Genomic DNA, 22,128 nt, shown 5'->3' with positions numbered 1-22,128 from the left:
GCTCCCATCATTAAGGATAAAATTTCAGAGGTCAAAAAACACTGTCCCAACTCTGTGTGTGTGTGTGTGTGTGTGTGTGTGTGTGTGTGTGTGTGTGTGTCAAGAAAGTATCTTTTAATTTTCAGTACACTAGTTTAAACATTGACTTTTTAATTTTATTTTTAGAATATATACCATACCATTTTGACTCGTACACTTATATATAGTGTGAAATCATTCATAAAGCCAAGCATTACTTACTTTTTATATATGCTAAGAGGACCTAATATTTTTGGTGTATTAATATAATAATAATAATTATTATTATTTTTGTTTTTCTGAGACAATGTTCTCTTTGTAGCCCTGGCTGTCCTAGACCTAGCTCTGTAGACCAGGCTGGCCTCAAACTCACAGAGATCAGCCAGTCTGCCTTTCTCTCCAGACCACTAGTTTAAAGGTGTGCACCGCCACTGCCTGGCTGCATTAATGTGTTATTTGCACCAATCAACAAACTGGACCTTCTCTTTGTAGATCATGCTGTCCTACTGGCCCACATAATTGCAACTTAGCAGCATCCGGCCCAAGCCTTCCTGTGTTACCTTCTTCACATGTACCTGTGACCACTGCTCTATAGTTTCCATGAACTGGTTATTAATTAGGCTTCAGAAAGTAGGCGATAATTTTTCCTTGTTTAGCAATGTCACTTATCATAATGTTCTTCAGGTTCACGTGTTCTTAAAAGTAGCTCATTCTCTTTCATAAATGTTGACTAATACTAGAATATATGTGTTTATGTGTGTGTGCATGCACATATATGTGTATATATAATGCCATGATAATCTTAACCATTAATTCATAAGGATGCATGGTTTGTCATTAACTTTCTAATCATGCTACTTAATGAAACACAATTCCTCTCTTCAAAATAATATAAATGTAAATACCGTTTCCTTAACCTATTCCTGTTAGAACGTTTATAATCTTAACAGGAAAGAATTTAACTGAGTAACTCTCCCAGCCACTCTGTCTGATGTCGGTGCACATGGGAGATCGTTTGGAAGCTTCTAGGGACCCCTTTGTCCCTCATTCTCACTCAAATGTGATCATTAAAGCACAGAGACCATTCTTGGTGCTCTACGAAGATAAGAAGAGAGGAAAGACCTTCTCCTTTCAATGGTCGTCTGAGATCGAGAAAATGAACCGGGGATGGCTACACCACATTGCTCGCATATTCCTTAGCACTTTGTGAGAACAGAGGAAGAACATGGCAGAGATTGGGACAGAGTGCAGAGCCCAGAATGACATTCTGGTCCATCTTAACAACAGAGGAGGTTACTAAAGATCTGTTCTGGGAATAAATCCAGAAGGTTTGGATAATTAAAGGAAATGAGACTACTGAAACAATTGCTGCCAAACATACTAAGAACCAAGGCTGAGGAGAGTCATTCTGAGCCTGAGGTAACATAAGAAGGTGGTCTACGTTGCTTCTCCGTTGCCTTGATAAAACTCTGACCCAAAGAGTGCCGGACAAACTTCTATGTAGTAGCTCATCATCGGGGGACAACAAGGCAGGAGCTCTAGGCCAGGTACTAAGCAGAAACCATCAGAGGAAAGCTGCCCACTGGCTTGTTCAGCCTGCTCAGTGGCCTTCGTCAGACAACCACAGCCTAGGAGTGCAGGGATGGCTGTGAAGCCCAGGGTATTAAGAACACAAAAGTGAACGTATCATGGGAAGGATTTACCAAGATACAAGTTAAAAATGTAAATAAAGTCAATGAGAGAGACTCTGGAACCTGTTACATTGATAATATATAATCCAGCAATTCAGCTACCAGCGAGGCCCTGACACAGACCACATTGATATCCAGGACTCAGGATACCACTCAGCCATATTTATTCAAAGGCCTGTGCTGTCATCTGGTCACATGTCCCTGCTGAAAGTCATGTCTGGGTCCAAGGTCCTACAGCAGCCAGGATCTGTGCTGATGTCTGTAGCCCAGGTTACCACCAAAAACTATGTGGCTGTCTGTGATCTAAACTAATGTTGATGTCCAGGGGCCATGTTGCCACCAGAAGACCATATTAATGTTGATAGCCTGCGCTGCTACCTGAAGCCATGGTGATGTCCAACAGCCAGATATGCTCCACCCCACAGTTGCCTGGCAATAGCCAGCTGTGCCTGACTATAATGGGAGCTTCTTGACCCCCTCCTAACCCCCTCTTCCATCCACGTGCCCATGGTCAGCCTACTTTACTTTTTCCCCCTTCTACTCTTCTCCCTCGTTAAACCTCATGTGGAACCATGTTGGCTTGATGTGCTTTGTCCGGGAGCGAGCCAAGATTTAAACTAACACTATTAAAAGCTGTTACTAGTGACATTAAAGGGACACTATTAAAAACAATGAATGGCTTCATATATCTGTAGCAGGAAGGGAAAAGTAGGTCAGAATGGGGTTTGATTATGATGAAATGACAAGGGAACGAAAGCAAGGTGGGATTAAAAAAATATGCACCAATCGCATGCAGCACATCCTCAAGTAATTCCGACAATTTAGAGCCACCCGCCCAGTTTGCACAGAGGTCTTTGGGGAGGAAACTCTGGAGGTGTGAGCTCTTATGCTCATCCAAACTGAGGTCGAATAGGAACTGCCAATTTTTGAGAGAAAGCTTGTGTTTATTTGACCTATATATCCTGATAAACCATCTACAAGAAACAGCAAAAAGCCAGCTGGGAGACAGCTTCAAGGAAATAAACAGGCCCTTCTTAAATACCCTGTGATCCAAATGTGATCTTAGCCTATCAAAGAAACAGAGTGTCAGTTATTTCAGTCTAATTAACTACCTGTTGGATTTACACTTTACTGAGCAAGATTTTCAAAGCCAAGAAAACACAAGTCTAGAAATTACCTCACTGTTGTCTAGACTGTCTGACAGCTTCCCTGAAACTCTTCGGTGGGTTAAGCTACTAAAAAAATCTAAATAAATTACCATAAAGTCAAAGCAAAATAAAGGAAAAACACAATCATGCGTCTGATTTTATTCTATTCAACACTGAATAATAAAGTATTGATACTTTGTCTGCATTGTGCAAGTATCTGATGGTCGAAAACACATCAAAATATTTTTATATACTTTCAAACACTCCTCTGAGGCTCTCACTTCCACTCCCAAGTATCACTTCCAAATGCTTACCCAGCTAACCTGTGCTTTTTGCATCTGAAAGACAAGAAGTTGCTGAGGCTCATGAATGGCACCAGAGTTGCCAAGGACGTAAATGGATAGCGTAGCCCATCTGGAGTTGCCCAATCAGTCTTGTATCACTAAGGATAGGGCTCATGGAGGCCATCTTTGACCTCCAGCTTCACAGTGCTGGTTGTTTATGTCTTTTAGTCTGAATAACCAGCAGATGGGTGTACTCCACCTATCCCACTAAGAAGACAGTAATCTTCCATAGGAGCGACCAAATCTTCAGTAATCTTCCATAGGAGCGACCAAAACAATGAACATCTGCTCCTTCTACAGGCCTACAGGAAGTTGTCCAGGGAAAGACAGAAAAGTGCCAAAAGGCTTTGCATGGTCACTACCCTTGGTGAAGAGAAGAAAACAGTGAAATCTATGACCACGATATTGTGAAGTGTCGGAGGAAGGTCAGTGTCCACCCTGGACCTTTTCCTCCAAAGGGCCCAAAGGTGGAACGACTCATGTGAACCTACTACTTTGAGGAGATTCAAGAAGAAGTTGGACAAAAGAAGTTATGTCTCTTATTGGAAAGCAAGATGGGAAGGGATTTAGCTCAGAATTAAAACTGCTGCCTCAGACTAATGTTTACTCTGGCTGGGTCTTTTGTTCTTTTGTTTTTGAATCCAGGCAGGATTGCAGAGATGTTTTCCCTTTGACAATTTTCTATCTCAGTGACCTAATTTCAGTCAATACAACACTGAACACTAGGCTAGAGTATTCTCCAGGGGTCCTCGCAAACCAAGGAAGTAGGAACAGCTCCCAATGCTTTGGTTTTTGTTTTCTTTGTTTGTTTGATTGATTCTGTTCTCTGGGGCTATTTAAAGCCACGAGACACATTACTAGTCTCCTTCTTAGGAGTACATCACAGCACACATTACTAGTCTCGATTCTTAAAAAGAACACCTTGGCATTGACCTCTCCCTGAGAACTGCTCTAGGGTAATCATAAAAAAATAATCAAGCAACAAAATATAACATGTAATAACCAAAAGTGCTATTCCTTAGAGAGTGTGACCAAACATCTACATAGAATCCTGGGGTGACAGCAACCCTGAGCTCCACATCTATGCTCTTTAGGAGGCATTTCAAGATGAAGGGTAGAATACAAATATACTTCAATTCATCTGAAAGGAGTCACACTGGTCAGAGACTTGGCTCAGCAGCTAACAACACTCGCTGCCAGGCCTGATCACATGAGTTTGACCTCACATGATAGAAGGAGAGAATTGACTCCTACATTGTCCTCTGAGCTACACGTGCATGCCATGAAGTGCACATATGCATGTGTGCAGGGTCATGCATGTACACATATGCTAGATAAATAAACAAAATTTATTTATCTTCTTGTCATGAGAAGCAAACACTTGACTTCTTTGCAAAGCTTATGTCTGTAAAGTGTCTGTCTGCCAGACGGAGGGGAGGAGCTCTCAAGAACAAAACTGGCTTCCTATGGCTTGTATTGGACCCAATACTGGAAGAGAGGTGGCAATTCCTCTAGCAGGAGAAATATCATTTTACTGTCTTAGATTATCAGCAAGGAACGCGTAGCCCGTGACTTAGTTTTAAATGGTTACCCATTTTCTGTGGATATGCAACTTGTTTGCTATTTAGAACTCATTTTTTAAAACAGATGATGCTTGTCTATCAATTCCCACGGTTTGTCTGTCTTCGCCAAGAGATCAGCCTGCCTGCAGACATAAGAACTAAACTTTCCTATCACTTCATTTAAGGGAGGGATGGGGCAGCTTCCTAACCATACATGGCCTGTCCTTTTGTCTTGAGCATTTGAGAAGATGAGTAGGAACTTGATTTGTTTGTCATACCTAAACCGAATGACTAAAGGTATTGACTGATATTCTCTCTTTCTCTATGTGTATATGTATAATAATAATATATACACATATACATATGCACATATATCTATACACATATATGCATATCTATTTATTTGTGTGTGCTGGTACTCATCTCACGAACCCATGAAGGCCAGAAGTCAACATCTTGTACCATCTATCACTTCCACCTTACTTTGGGGGAAGGTTTTCTCTTTGAATCTGGTGCTCACTGAATCTGGCGTGGCTTACCCACAAACCCAGAGAGCCTCCGCTCTCTGCTCCCAGTGCTGGGATCCCAAACATGAACACTCCACCCAGCTCTTTAAGTTGGTGCTGGAGATCTGAACTCAAGTCCCCATGTTTACATCAGAAGAGCCTCGCCCAGGTCCTGGCTGGTATTTCCATTGTCATTACGTAATACTCAATATCTCAGGGCCATAGCAACCAAGCTGAAGCTTGTTACAAACTTATGCAAATCGAAACATCTACAAATGAAAACGTGGTTCTGGGCTTGTCCACTTTGCCCTCTTTGGTTCTTTCCATGATCCTTGTTTAAGGGCAGCTCCATTAACTGTGATGAAGCTTGGACCTGGAGGACCTCTTCTTTCGTAAAAATGTTCATTTCCTGTTCTCAATAGAGATTCGGATTGGAAGGACTTCAAGGGAAATAAACAGAATAAAAGAATTATCGCCACTGAAGTAAAAACTATAGTGCTTTTGTGGATTCAGAAATACATCCAGGGTCATGATCTTCCCAATGTCATAAAAATCAGTTAGTCACAGAAAGCCATAAACGAAGCCCATCATTGCCCACACCCAGAAGTTCCTTCCTCTGAAGTTGGAAATATTTACCATGGAAAAAGTCTGTCCAGAGATGAACTTATCTTCTGCTAGGGAGAGATGAGACATGAATGGGAGATATGGAAGTAAAGAGAGTTAATTAATGGAAAGCCCAAAGCTGTAGAAGAAAACTGGATCCCGGGATTTTGCTTACTGATGTTTTATGCTAAGTACGTGTTTGGTATTTTCCTGTCATGTAAGTCGCTCAGTAGAGGGCACAGGAGCATAAAAACTGTTTCAGTCACAAGTGCTGGAACTGGAAGCTGCTTCTGGTCCAATCAACATTTTAGGAATCATCCCTGAGTGGAAAGAGCAGGTCAGTGAGTCATTCAGACAACACTGCAGATTCCTCTAATTAGGCAATGCCTCCTGACTCCCAGGGGCTATAGAAGACCAAGTATAAGCCACAGAGGGAGCAGAATATTTTCTAGGGATGAGGCACTTTGAGACAGAGTACTGGTAGAATATTTAGTTAGATTTCCTATAGAGGAGAGAGACAAGCACCTCTAATAGATGGAAAAGTGAATAAATTCTTTATTTTAACTTTCCTTAAGAAATGCTGGCAGTCTCACTTTAGTAATCCTCCTGTCTCTACCTCCAATCCCACCTCCTCAGGACTGGAACTACAAGTGTGTGTGGCTATGTCCAGCGTCTTACATGGGTTCTAGAAATTTAACCTCAGTATCTCATTACTTGCATAGCAGAAGTTCTACCCACCGAGCCATCTTCCCAGCCCAGGAGGATTAAAAAATCTTTTGAAAAAGTGAAAGCACTGGAGTTGGAAGAGCAGCTCAGGGGTTAGTACTCCTGACTGCTGTTTCAGAGAACCTTGGTTCTGACCTCACATAGTATTTCACAGTAGTCCATAACACGTATTCCAGAGGATCTGATGTCCTTTTTCTGGGAGGACATACAAACATGCAGCCAAACATTCAGTACACATAAAATACAAGTACATCTTTTTTTATTTTTAAGGAAAAGCATTCCTTTTGAGCACTTTTAAGCACTAAGTCCATAATGCTCAAAGGTGCTATCTATGCATACCCCTGGAGGAGAAAAGAATCATCTGCCCTACCCAGCTGTGAACCCTAAAATCTACAAACATGACTGGCCTGGCACAGTGGCATACATGTCACGAGGGTAACCAACCACTTTATGTTCAGATTTAAGGCTCACTCTGCACATTGAAACCCATGCCGGACACTGTCATAGGCACTAAGAACCTTGCTGGATAGGTCATAGGCTGGAAGAGAGAGCTACTACTACTGCTCGGCCAAATGGACATAGTCTTCAACCAAAACAGACTGCTAACGACTTGGTGTTATATGCATAGGTTAGTGCATCTGTCAGCCTTCACCAGAAAAGCTTCCCTTTACAGTAGATGCCATTAACTTAGAGACTCGCATCTGATAAAGGTACAGAGAACAAGAGACTGTGGGTTACATATATGTATATGTATATATATATATATATATATATACATACACACACACACACACACACACACATATATATATATATATATATATATATATATATATATATATATATATATATATATATATATATATATATTACTCACATCTTCACCACAACCTTCTTCCCAAGGGTAGGACATCATTGTAGAAGTTAAGGAAGTGGGGTTGGGGATTTAGTTCAGTGGTAGAGCGCTTGCCTAGGAAGCGCAAGGCCCTGGGTTCGATCCTCAGCTCCGAAAAAAAGAAAAACAAAAACAAACAAAGAAACAAAAAAAAAAAGAAGTTAAGGAAGGAAGATTACTAGAACCAAAGTTGGTAGATGACTCTCAGAAAACTGTTTTCTGGACAAGGCAGAGTGAATTCACAGCAGTTGAGAAGGCCCATGTAAGCTCAAGCCAGACAAAATTCCAGCATGGAGAGAGGAGGGGGGTAGGAACTCTAAACCCTTGCTAAGGAGCTATTGGCAATCGGTGGGTTCATGGAAAGAGAGAATCAGCTCTCTTTAAGGATGCAGACTTTGGTGGGTAGATAAACCGTTAGTCAAGGCCACATGGCCAAGAGTACATGGGCAGCCCAAATTGGATTTGTGTCCAGTCCAAAAGAAACTCAGGGGCACTTGGCGATCTGTGGTGGCACCCATTAGCATATCAAAGCACACGCTGCCTCCAGGCTCTCTCAGCATCTCAAGTACCCGCCACACAGCTCACGCAGGCTGGTGCTCTTCAGCTCTTCCAGCTTACCCCGTACCCTAACTTCTCCAGCTCACAGGCCCTCCTTCCCCACCTTCTGATTCATAAATAACTCTGCGATTTTGGCTACACTTTCTCTCTGTGCTCTCTTGGTGCTCTCTCTCTCTCTCTCTCTCTCTCTCTCTCTCTCTCTCTCTCTCTCTCTCTCTCTCTCCCTCTCTCTCCATTTTCCCCCCCCCCCCCCCGTCCCTTCTCAGGAACACGTTCAGTCCATGACTTTCTTTCCCTGCTCTGATCTTCTCCAGATGCCTTTGGCCATGTTCTCCCTCACATCAGCAATAAAAATCCTTCCCTCAACCCTGCCTTGGAGTGGTCACGTCCTCACTTTATACAGTTTGATAGGTTTTCAAAACAAAACAGAACAAAACAAAAAACAAAAAGCAACAACAACAACAACGAAAAAAACAGGTGACAGCTGGGTGGGCTGAGTAGGAGAATCTGGGAAGAATCGGGGAGGTGAGTATGATTAACACCTGTTGTACAGAACATGAAAAACAATAACAATGAGAGAAGAAGAGTAATTCTTGGCATTATGCTTCCTCAAACAGAAGTAGAGTGACTGTTTATCAGAGCATTATCTATGGTAATTCCTCATCTGGTACGTAAATCCTACGCCCAAATAACCCAGCAGCCTGCACAGTGGGGGATTTTTCCCTGTGGCTCCCATATACACACTATAAGTTTTCAATAGGAAAAAAATCAATAAATGTCCCAAAGAACATTTTTAAAGAGAATGAAATGATAAGATTCAGGTAGAGAGAGAAAGAGAGAGAGAGAGAGAGAGAGAGAGAGAGAGAGAGAGAGAGAGAGAATGTCTCCATATATGCATTCACAGATGACCATGCACACAAGTATGTGTGTACACCATACACACATGCATACGCACATGCACACACCACAAAATAGGTAGGTAGGTAGGTAGGTAGGTAGGTAGGTAGGCAGATAGATGGATGGATAGATATAGATAGACAGACAGACAGATAGAAGATAAATAAACCTCTTTGCAATATAACAGCAGGAAATCCTTTATGAAGTCAGTCTCCTTTAGAAGACTCATCTAGACTGTGCCCAGTTTCCCTTGGGCTCTGTCTACCTCCATCCTCCTAGCCACTCTGTTGTAGGCACCCATGCCTACTGTTTCCATGGATGCAGGAGATCTGTTCTCAGGTCCTCACACTTGCATAGCAAGCACTTTACCCACTGAGCCATCCTCCCTCTCCACCCAGGGAAAAATGTTTAGAAGGCACATGCTCTTACTGTTCTGAAATGAATCATATTTCTCTAGATTTACATCTACAAAAGGTGGTTCTGGGATACTGACATGGTCCCCCAGTTAATTGGGCTTACTGTTGTTGCAAAAGACCAGAGTTCAGTTCGAAGAACCTACTTCAGGGGGCTTACAACAGCATGTAAGTCCGACTCCAGGGCAACCAATGCCTGCTTTTGGCCTCTCATGGATACCCTAACACATTGGCATAAGCCCACATGCCTCTCCCATAAAACTGACAAAAATTCATTTTTAAATAATGGCATTTTAGCACTGCCATCAGAAGGTGCTGCTGTGAGTGGTGTTGACTCTGTAATGCCTAAAATTAGCCTGTAAGCCCCATCTGCCCAGGAACCAGACAACTCCCTGGAATGCTGGGGGTTGTAGTTCTTGGGAAATGACAAAGCCTCATGGGAAAGTAGGTGGCCTATAGCTTTGTTCTTCTAAAGCCATGCGACTCTGTGGCTTGAGGCGATTCTCTGGTGGGAAATTCCAGGAAAGAGTCCTGACCAAATCCACTTCTTGGTCAACATTTCCTATTTAATAAAGCTTGCTTCAAATTTGGCCCAAAATGGTGAAGTTGGTTTTTCTGCCAAATCTCAGGATTAATAGACTCCAGGCCTTGGTTTCTCAACTTCTGCTTGAGAAACTGAGGCACAAGGCTGAGAAGTCTGTACTGAAACACTCCTCATGCAAGTCCTAGTAAACTGAAGCTGCACAAACCACTGACTCCATCCTAAACGCGTTAGGGTGACAATGTCTGTTAAGGTGGAAGTGGAGACCCGTCTTGAACTCCGGCTTTCCCTATACCAAATTACTGAATATGGAATAAAATGGTTTCACATCTGTGCCTTGCCCTGAGTGACTCCATCTTACAAGTAGCTTTTGACTCCATTTGAAGGTGGAGGAGGATTGAGCCCCTGAGGTAGAAGTAAACCATCGGGATAACACAGACCTGGAGCGCAAACGCATAAATGACTTATTCCTAGGAGTAGAAAGAATATTATTGTATACATCTGTCAGAGGGAATTAAGACTGCATGGGATCATGGAAGTATTAAGGTCCTATCAGGGGAACAGGCTCAAGAAGTTATCAGACACATCAGCCTGAGAAAAGGTTGTTGCTCTGTCTTAGGTGTTTATTGCTGCGATGAAACACCAGGACCAAAAAGCAAGCTGGCTCACATTTCCATACGCTGTCCATCATCAGAGGAAGTCAGGACACAAACTAAAACAGAGCAGGAACCTGGAGGCAGGGGCTGATGCAGAGGTCATGGAGGGGTGCTGCTTACCGCCTTGTTAACACTGGCTTGCTCAGCCCGCTTTCTTATAGAACCCAGGACCACCAGCCCAGGGATAGCACCCTCCCCCATTGATCACTAATTGAGAAAACGCCTTACGACTGGATCTCATGGAAGCATTTCCTCAACTTAGGCACCTTCCTCTCTGAAGTTGACACACAAAAGTGGCCAGTACAAGCTTCCTCTCTGTGACCCACAAACTGGTGGGTGCCCAACACTGTGCTGGTAACAACCTCACACTAATCTATCACCTAATACGGGATGTGAGCATCAAAGGCCATGGGCAGAGCACTTCTGACTATCCTGGGGCCTTGGCTTGGCTCGGTACCCACTGTTCACATTGCCTACTAGGTTCCCATCTGCCTATCTACCTGCTTGGCTAGACCTGAACCAGAGACTTCCTCAACTAATGTCACCTTTCACCTCCCAGCTAGATTAAATCCATCTTCCATTTTAACCCTGTCTCCCCTATGATTTCTGCAGCATCCTGTTCCCAGCATTGGTCATAAGTTTGTTGTCTTATCAATACAGATTCCATATGCAATCCTACTAGCTCTCTTTGGAAACCTCTTGAACTCTGATGTAACCTCTTAAATTTGTATTCATTCCGTAAGATTCATATGTATATATAGAGAGAGATACATAGATAATGGACAGATAGAGAGATATGCATGTAGATAGATACATAGATAAAAAGACTTATTGTGGGTTGCATATCATAAGAGGTAATGATTAGTAACAAGGATTGGAACAAAAGAACCTGCATTTTCCTTAGCCAGATCAACAAGTTAGGTGGAATTACCTGGCAAACTGCTGGCACTGAAATCACTGCCAGGAATTTATCGTGACTCAATAAATTCTGATATTGTAGAAAGACACAAATGTGTTCTTCACCTCCGGCATAGCATACAGCATATTTGTGACACGACTCTTGAAGATTGTGTCTTCTCCATGCACACTGTCTTACACACACACACACACACACACACACACACACACACTCACACTTGCACACACAATGTTGAGATCAGGATGTACCTTACTCCAAGTTACTCCATATTGTATGAAATACTGGAGATTCAAATTCACAAACTGCTTTCGACTCCATTGAAGGAGGAAAAGGACTGCCGACCTCGGGTGGACTCTGAAGGCATGATTGCCCGCTGAGCTATCATCTGATATGATTCAAGGGCTGAAGATCCCCAGACTGCTCGATCCCTCATTGTTGACACAGCCTCCTGGACTGCCTGCTGCTCCACCTGTTTGCCATCTGGACCTGGACCTCGCCGGCTGCTCTCTCCTGCTCTGGGTCCTGTGCAGTCTTTTTATCTAACAGCCAGACTTTTACTTTCAAATCTGACACCTGCAACTTCAGCATCGTCCCCACCCCAACCCCATCCCTGTTCCGGCTCATTATTGTATTAATAGATTTTTCTCAGCCTACTTCTGAATGTTCTTGAATTCTACAGCCGTGTCTCCTTGATTTTAGGTTTTATTTTTATTTTTTGTGTATGGATGTTTATCTACATGGATGTCCCATATACCAAGCTCTAGGAGGCCAAGAGTTTTGGATCCTAAGAAACTAGAATTTCAGACAGTTGCTAACCACCATGTGGGTGCTAGGAACTGAACCTGGGTGCTCTGGAATAGCAGTCAGTGCTCTAACCACTGAACCTTCTCTCTGGCCCCCACGTCCTTCATTTGTATTCATTCTGTTAGCTATATGTATGTTGAGATGCCATCAACGTATTTACTGTGTGCCTTGAGGTGAGCTACGACAGTAAATGTTAGCAGTTAAGGCTAGACTAAGGGACCTGTGTTCGCCTTCGCTGAGCTCCTGAGGTAGGTGGGTTTATGGCAAGTTGTGTCATAGAAACTGCTAAACCTTGTGAGTTTGTTTTCAACCAATACATTCTGATAAAATGGAACAACACCAATGTGTTCATTTGGCATGTACACAAAACAGCAATAAAATTAAATAAAAAAAAACTTTAAATGAAATGGAAACACTCTCCACAGCTGCCTACAGGATTATGGTTTATGGTGGTCTAATTTGTCCTTGCAGTGCAATATCCGAATCCCATCTCTCACTGGGTGCACCCTTCTTCTTCTTCTTCTTCTTCTTCTTCTTCTTCTTCTTCTTCTTCTTCTTCTTCTTCTTCTTCTTCTTCTTCTTCTTCTTCTTCTTCTTCTTCTTCTTCTTCTTCTCCTTCTTCTCTTCTTCTTCTTCTTCTTCTTCTTCTTCTTCTTCTTCTTCTTCTTCTTCTTCTTCTTCTTCTTCTTCTTCTTCTTCTTCTTCTTCTTCTTCTTCTTCTTCTTCTTCTTCTTCTTCTTCTTCTTCTTCTTCTTCTTCTTCTTCTTCTTCTTCTTCTTCTTCTTCTTCTTCTTCTTCTCCTCCTCCTCCTCCTCCTCCTCCTCCTCCTCCTCCTCCTCCTCCTCCTCCTCCTTCCTTCTTCTTCTTATTATTACTATTATTATTATTAATATCATCCCCATCTTAGCAGCTTGCTATGGCTCCGGTCATGTTCAAGTATCCTCTTTAAATGAAGTTTCTCTCCTGATTCTTGGAGACTGATCAGTAATGTTTTGAGAAACAACCTTCATAATCTGCCAAGCAGGGACAAAGTAGACCAGGAACCACCAGCCAGCAGCCCACGCATGCCCTTCTGGTGGCCTTCCTGGTATCCATTCTCTCCTGCTGTGGTTTGTGTTTGTTTTCAAAGTGTACCCAGGCATCTTTCTTCACCGATGCTGCTGACTGTACTCCACACTAACGCTTTGCTTCCCATGCTTTCTCCTGTGTTTTCACGCTCTGTATCTAAAGGACTGGTCCGAAAAGGAAACATGAAACTGCAGGAAGGATCTCGAATGATCCAGTAAAGGCTAAATGTTCCAGCATAGAATAATAAACCCACCACGGGGCAGGATGAGGAAGGCTGGGGACAGCTCAGGAACTGTTGCAAGAGCATTTATGGCTAAAATACCAGTGGGCATTAATACTTTGATGTTTAAGTCCTTTTATATATGCTTTGCAATTCTCCCGTGCATATGAATTACCCAAGAAAGAAAACCACACTTACGCTAAAGATTTTGCAAGGCTGGCTGACTGAGGAGAACTTTATGATTCTGGGGACCCAGAATACTACAGATCCAGAGCCAAATTATCAGCAGCTATCTCTGGTCCCCTTACCAGCTACCCAGTGTCTACCAGTGTCTTACAAAATATCCTCCAGTTTGGGGGCAGAACAGTTGTTGTGAATGAACTTAGCAGAGGACCAGTTTCTACCAATCCAAAAGCTAAGAATATCATTAAACAATATCAAAATCCCACGGCAGAGTTTGCCTACTGCATTCTGTATGTGACTCACTTGCATGATGCTTTCAAGAACACATTTGAACAATGCCTTGGCTTACAACCTTCCTGTAGTTCGGTAGCACAATAACTATTTCCACATTGGAACCTGAGACTGAGGAAAACGGTCACGCATACTTAGTTCAGAGTAGATTGTCTCTTAGTCTGAGGTGGAGGACTGTGTTAATTTCTTCCGTTTCAGTTAGTTTCCAAGAGTGCATCTTACCCAAATTTCTTAATGTGAGCCCCAACGAAAGATGCAACGTTCAGCTTTCAAAACCTACTTGATTTCTGTTTTTGTTTGTTGTTAGGTTTTTGTTTTACAGACTTGTTTATCATGTTTTTTCCACTATAAATATCTAAGACAGAGGTCACTGGAGAATTACTCAGAAAGAATAGCTTTCCCAAAAGACAAAGGCGTTTCCAATTAAGAGTGATACATATCAACCAAAGGGCTTTCCAAACTAATATATATTGGCTTGTGGCAGATGCAAGGAAGGACAGACAGGTTTTTTTTAAAGTCTTTCTATTAAAGTCAGCCAGAGGAAATGCAGGCTTTAATCTACATCCTCATCCCTAAACTGAGAGTCAGGAATCATGGGAAATCCAGTTTCATCCCAGAGCCTATCTGCCCCCAGTCACACACAGTAGATAGCTCTGAAAGCAAGCAGCAGGGATGAGATTTGACTTAATGATGGAACGCTGGCCACTGTCTGGAAAATGCAGACTGTGAACCCAGCAAATAGGGTTTGAAACCATTATCTTCATACACAAGAGCTTTTTAGAAACAAGTTGAAGTATGCAGAAAATGCCAGCTTTTACTGTCCAATGGTCAAAATGTTCCATACTTAAAAGACTTGTGTGTATTTTTTTAAGAATTACATCGAGTCAATATTGGAGAGGGTACCAGTTAATCACTAGAGCCACTGAACTGATTTTGCCACTTGCCAAAAAGTAAACTGTTTACCACTGGCTCCATGCTAGGAAGAGTTTTCTCGGGAATCAGAATGAGCGGTCCCCCAGAGAGGCTCCCCCAAAGAGGCTGTAGAGCTGTTTTAAGACATAAAGACATTTTCTGTTATTAGAAGTATTTCTAAAGGATGCAACAATTTTTCCAGACAAGATTTGGACTGTACTTATGTTCACTAAACCGATCTCACACCCTGTTGCCGTGGACTGGGGCACTCCTCATTTGCACTTCTGCTTTGCTTCTATAGCTTTGTACATAATGTGCTAATAAAACACTTTAGGTTATGCTCTCTGTTGCCTGGTTACAGAGGCTTATACTACCTTACTGCTGAAATACCTTACAGCTTCCTGTAAGGTGAGCGTGATGTGTATGGCGGCTCTGGGCATCTGTAAGTGTCTCTGTCTCTACCAAATATGCAAAGTAGATGGCAGAACAGATCTTCTCCATGATGGACAGGGAGCAACAGGGAAGAGGGGAGAGACTGCATGAAAATCCACACAGTTCAGATTTCCATAGTTTTGGAGTGCAGTGTTCTGACTTTGATATCAAGGTGTCTACTTTAACAGGCATTAAACCTTTTGGCCCCTGTTAGTGCTACAGAGTTGTCCCCATAGTTTCCATTTGTAAGACTTTTTGACCTCTTCAGGTTCCAAATTTCCACAGCTATGAGCTTCAGTTTAAGTCTCCCCCATAAATTCCTGAGAGCGTCCTCCATTCTGGGTGTCTGGCCTGTCCTAGAGATACCCCCATTCCCCAACCCCCTACCAACTGCAAATGAAATGGTCATCTCCTGCAGCCAGCAGGACCCCCAGCAGAGCGATAAGGACACCAACTCACCCACAAAACTTTCAACCCAAAATGTGTCCTGTCTACAAGGAGTCCAGGGGCCGAGACGGAGCAGAGACTGAGGGAACATACAACCAATAAGAGCCCAAGTTGAGACCCCTCCCATAGGCAAGCACCAATCCCTGGCACTATAAACGATGCTCTGTTATACTTGCGGACGGGAGCCTAGCATAACTGTCCTCTGAGAGGCTCCACCCAGCAGCTGACTGAAACAGAGCAGAGACCCACAACTAAACATTGGGTAGAGGTCAAGGAGTCTTATAGAGGAGTTGGGGGAAGGACTGAGGGACCTGGAGGTGACAGGAATGTCACAGGAAGATTCACAAAGTCAACTAATGTAGACCCTTGGAGGCTCTCAGAGACTGAACCACCAACCAAAGAGCATATGTAAGCTGGAAGTAGGCCCCATGCACACATGTAGCGAATGTGCAGCTGGGTCTTACTGTGGGTCCCTCAACAATGGAGCTGGGCTGTCCCCTAATCTATTACCTGCTTGTGTACTCTGTTCCCTAACTGGGCTGCCTTGTCTGGCCTCAGTGAGAAAGAATGTGCCTAGCCCTGCAGAGACTTGATGTGCCAGGGTAGAGGGATACCCAGGGGTGGGGACTCCACCCTCTCAGAGGAGAAGAGGTGGTGGGAGACTGTGTGAGGGGGAACCAGGAAGGATGTAAACTGAGTAAACAAATAAATTAATGGGGAAGAGAAGACTTTTGACCTCTTTAATTTCTACCCGGATATCTATTATATGGATGTATGTTAACATTTTATATAGCACTGAGATCCTCATCTGTATCATTTTAGCAGCGAGAGTCACACAACGTTTTAAGACCTACTTGGCCTTTACTTTATGTGTATGTTTGCGGCATTGGATGTGCATGGAAAGTTGTGGGAGCCAGAAGAGGGTATCAGATCCCCTGGCGCTGGCACCTACAAGACGCCAGACGCGGTTCTAAGAAAGGCGCTCAGTCCTGAGCCACCACGGCTGTCTTCAAGAGCCAGCTCTTATTGCTAGGTTGTCTACTTCAAAATCCTCCACCTCAGTATGTGATAGCAATCTACCATGGTCCATCATTTCAAACGGCATTTGATTCCATAGGCCCACTCAAGAAATGCAATGCAACGCTTCAGTGAATACAATGAAACTTACCTACAACTTCTCACTGAAAATACTTTGTTGGTTCAAATTTAGCAACCAGGATATCTCAGCTTTTTGTAATTATTATTATTCTGCTTCCCATGTAAGTAAATAATTCCTAACCAGCTCTAAGAAGAAACTCAGAAGAAAACACATTATAGCACTGTCTTCTAAGGATATCCAGCCTCAAAAAGACTTTTGAAATGTAAATATCTATCTTCAATAGCTTTTTCATGTTTGTTTCTAAGAAATTATATGGTTGGGCAAAGTAAGTGATAGCTCATAATCTATGCAATTATGAGGAGCATGAGTCACAGAGTGCTCTTAGCTCTACATTTTCAGTTCGGTCACTGTGGATCACTTCAAACCACAGCCTTCAATCCGATGCTGTGCAGAGTCGTACAGGGAAAATACATTTTGTAATTTTAAAATGCTCTGTGGAAAGGTCCAACCACAGTTCAAACGAGATACTCTCTTAAATCTAGCTCTTGGGTTGTTTTTGTTTGGCTTGGGTTGAGTTTGGAGACAGTGTCTTCCTAAGTAGATGCAGGCTAGCTTTTCACTTGCAATCCTCCTGCCTCAGTCTCTCAAGTGTTGGGATGTTAGGTGTGTGCCCCCACACCCAGGTTTAATACTCTAAATATTTTATCAGATCCTTACATGTAGCACCTGCTGTCTATAAACATGCGCAAAGTCATGAGGTGCTATTAAAGTGTCATAAGTCATACTGGCTGCATAAATATTAACAATGAATGGTAATAAGCTGGCCCTCAGTAATATAATTTATTTTGCACCAAAGGAAATATGTGAATATATAGTCTGCATTGTCTTTCCTCAGATTCTACTCAGCCAGTTCCCTTTACTAAGGAATCACTTGGTGTCCAACCTGGCCTCAAAGGGTACATGCTAGAATTAAGAAACTTTGGGATAAAACAATCTTTAGAACCATTTCTTTAGAACCACGCCTTGGCATTACTTTCGTACAGCCCAGTCCACAATTATTCCCCTGAGAGTGTGGATGAGCATCCTTGAGCAAATTACCTTGCAGCTCTAAGCCCTGCTTTGTTACTTATGGGGATGCTAATATGTCTGCCAGCAGCCTAAAGTTCTTCTAAGGATTATAAAGAATCATGAGAAATATATACTTCATCCGTCCTAGCAGGTCCAACGTGTGTTGTTTAAAAAGTCTAACCAGTAATCTTAAAGAAGCAGGGAACTCCCCATCTCTTGAGCTTGACAAGCAGTTCTGATCTGTCCTGAATAACTTCTGTCAGCCGCCAGTCTAGCAACTGTGTAGAGCCTCTCAGGCTGGAGAATGACTCATCACCTGGACAAACGAGGGTATTTGGAGGAGAGCACTTATTAGTCTGGGGATGCTCTAGATGGGTGGTTCTCAACCTTCCTGGGTGAAGGGGTCATTCTACCCTTGACAAATACGATTCCCTAACCCCATGTTCAGTTGCACAGTTCTAGTGTACACTTATTTCATTCCCACCTAACCTATTTGATTGACATCTAACAGTTGCATCTATTTATGTGGTTGTGGTATTTCAGTACCTACACAGTGTGGCGATTGAATCAGGGGCATTAGCACCTCTAACCTCCAAGTATTTATCATTTTGTTATATAAGGAAACTTCAAATTCTTCTTCTCTCCTCCTCCTCCCCCACCTCCTCTTCCTTCTTCTTCACAAACTATATGGTAAAGTGTTGTGAACTCTAGTCATCCTATGCTTCTATACATTTGAGCATACAATTTTTCTCTGTACCTACATTTTTAATTTTTTATTGGTTATTTATTTATTCATCCTCCTTCCCAGTTTCACCCCCAAAAACTCCCTATTCCATCCCCCTTACCCCTGCTTCTATGAGGATGCTCCCCCACCCACCCACCCACTCCTGCCTCACCACCCTAGCATTCCTCTATGCTCAGGCATTGAGCCTCCACAGGACCAAGAGCCTCTCTCCCTTTGGTGCCCAACAAAGCCATCCTCTGCTACATATGCAGCTGGAACCACAGGTCCCACCATGTGTCCTGTTTGGTTGGTAATTTAGTCCCTGGGAGCTCAGGGCGGGGATGGTCTTGTTGGTTGATATTGTTGTTCTTCCTATGGGGTTGCAAACCCCTTCAGCTCCTTCAGTCCTTCCCCTAACTCCTCCATTGGGGTCCCAGTACTCAGTGTGATTGTTGGCTGCAAGTATCCACATCTGTATTGGTCAGACTCTGGCAGAGCTTCTCAGGGGACAGTCATACCAGGCTCCTGTCAGCAAGCACTCCTTGTCATCCTCAATAATGTCTGGGTTTGGTGTCTGCAGATGGGGTGGGTCCCTAGGTGTGGCAGTCTCTGAATGGCCTTTCCTTCAGTCTCTGCTCTACTCTTTGTCCCTGCATTTCCTTTAGACAGGAGCAATTCTGGATTGATATTTTGAGATGGGTGGATGGTCCCATCCCTCAACAGGGGACTCTGACAAACCATGGGTTATGGTTTCTTAGGTTCTGTTGAGTATTTCAGTTAATGTCAACCATGTTGGGTCCTGGGAACCTCTTGTTCAACCTCTTGGGACAAACCTTTCTCTCATACTTTCTTTCAATAATTCTATGCTTCCCTGGTATCTGGGACTTTCCACTGCTACACACCTCTGTTCAATTTCCTCTGAACTTCTCCCCATCTCCTCCCATATCTGATCCTGCTCGCCTTTCCCCTCCCCCCTCCCAGGTCCCTCCCTCCTTCTACCAACACTCCTCCATTGCTGGTGAGATTCAGAGCTGGTACAATCACTCTGGAAATCAGTCTGGAAAACGCTCAGAAAATTGGACGTAGTTCTACCTGAGGACTCAGTTAAGCTACTGCTGGGCATACACCCAAAAGATGCTCCAACATATAACAAGGGCACATGCCCCATTATATTCATAGCAGCCTTATTTATAATAGCCAGAAGCTGGAAAGAACCCAGATGTCCCTCAACAGAAGAATGGATACAGAAAATGTGGTACATTTACACAATGGAGTATTACTAAGCTATTAAAAACAATGGCTTCATGAAATTCACAGGCAAATGGATGGAACTAGAAAATAACATCCTGAGTGAGGTAACCCAGTCACAAAATAACACATATGGTATGCACTCACTGATTAGTAGACGTTAGCCAAAAAGAAGCTAGGAATACCCACGATACAACTCACAGACCACATGAAACTCAAGAAGGAAGACCAAAGTGTGGATGCCTCAGTTCTGTGCCTGCGTTTTAATGCTTAGCATTCAACCTGCCTCTATCCCACCCCTTTACCTCTTTACACTCCCTAGTGGCCGTACCTGTGTTCTCTGATTAGATAGGGTTGACTTTTGAGCTTCTACTTACGAGTGTGAACATGTGCAGGTATATATTTGTGTGTATGTATATATGTGCAGGTATATGTATGTATTCCAATGTCCTAATCAGTTTCTTCTGGTTCCTGTATTTTTATCAAACGGGGAAAGGAAGGTCCTCTAGGAGTTTATAAAGGACAGACCTTTCTCCTATACTTTCTTTGAATAATTCTATGATTCATCTTTTTTTAAAAAATGCTTTAATGGTGAAGAGACCTCCAACACTGCCCACCCCTGCCCACATCCCTGGCCCAAGAGGAAACTGTATAAGGCCTCTGGGCTCCCGTGGGAGAGGGCCCAGGAGCGGCAGGACCCCTGCCTGAGACACCGCCGGAACCTGAAGGAAACAGACCGGATAAACAGTTCTCTGCACCCAAATCCCGTGGGAGGGAGAGCTAAACCTTCAGAGAGGCAGACACGCCTGCAAAACCAGAAGAGACTGCTCTCTGCACACACATCTCGGACGCCAGAGGAAAACACCGGAGGCCATCTGGAACCCTGGTGCACGGAGGCTGCCGGAAGGGGCGGCGCAAATCTTCCTGGTTCCTGCCACCGCGGAGAGCCCGTGGGCAGCACACCGCGAGCGAACTTGAGCCTTGGGACCACCGGTAAGACGAACTTTTCTGCTGCAAGTAACCTGCCTGGTGAACTCAAGACACAGGCCCACAGGAAGAGCTGAAGACCTGTAGAGGGGAAAAACTACACGCACGAAAGCAGAACACTCTGTCCCCATAACTGGCTGAAAGAAAACAGTAAAACAGGTCTACAGCACTCCTGACACACAGGCTTATAGGACAGTCTAGCCACTGTCAGAAATAGCAGAACAAAGTAACACCAGAGATAATCTGATGGCGAGAGGCAAGCGCAGGAACCCAAGCAACAGAAACCAAGACTACAGGGCACCATTGGAACCCAATTCTCCCACCAAAACAAACATGGAATATCCAAACACACCAGAAAAGCAAGATCTAGTTTCAAAATCATATTTGATCATGATGCTGGAGGACTTCAAGAAAGACATGAAGAACTCCCTTAGAGAAACACAGGAAAACATTAATAAACAAGTAGAAGCCTACAGAGAGGAATCACAAAAATGCCTGAAAGAATTCCAGGAAAACATAAATAAACAAGTAGAAGCCCATAGAGAGGAGACACAAAAATCCCGGAAAGAATTCCAGGAAAACATAAATAAACAAGTAGAAGCCCATAGAGAGGAGACACAAAAACTTTGAAAGAATTCCAGAAACACAATCAAACAGTTGAAGGAATTAAAAATGGAAATAAAGCAATCAAGAAAGAACACATGGAAACAACCCTGGATAGAAAACCAAAAGAAGAGACAAGGAGCTGTAGATACAAACTTCACCAACAGAATACAAAGAGATGGAAGAGAGAAATCTCAGGAGCAGAAGATTCCATAGAAATCATTGACTCAACTGTCAAAGATAATGTAAAAGCGAAAAAGCTACTGGTCCAAAACATACAGGAAATCCAGGACTCAATGAGAAGATCAAACCTAAGGATAATAGGTATAGAAGAGAGTGAAGACTCCACCTCAAAGGACCAGTAAATATCTTCAACAAAATCATAGAAGAAAACTTCCCTAACCTAATAAAAGAGATACCAATAGGCATACAAGGAGCCTACAGAACTCCAAATAGATTGGACCAGAAAAGAAACACCTCCCGTCACATAAGAGTCAAAACACCAAACGCACAAAATAAAGAAAGAATATTAAAAGCAGTAAGGGAAAAAGGTCAAGTAACATAT

At 43.1% G+C, this 22,128-nt stretch overlaps 1 protein-coding gene across 1 annotated transcript in view; it reads right to left on the bottom strand.

The window, feature by feature from the left end:
* LOC116892879 (nesprin-1-like) overlaps positions 1-22,128 on the bottom strand; it is a 182,503-nt gene that overhangs the window by 114,628 nt on the left and 45,747 nt on the right. The window lies entirely within an intron of this gene.

The sequence above is a fragment of the Rattus rattus genome, chromosome 2, assembly GCF_011064425.1.
Source record: "Rattus rattus isolate New Zealand chromosome 2, Rrattus_CSIRO_v1, whole genome shotgun sequence".
NCBI lineage: Eukaryota > Metazoa > Chordata > Mammalia > Rodentia > Muridae > Rattus > Rattus rattus.
The sequence above is the reverse complement of the archived record's forward strand: the minus strand, read 5'-3'. Positions and strand labels throughout refer to the sequence as shown.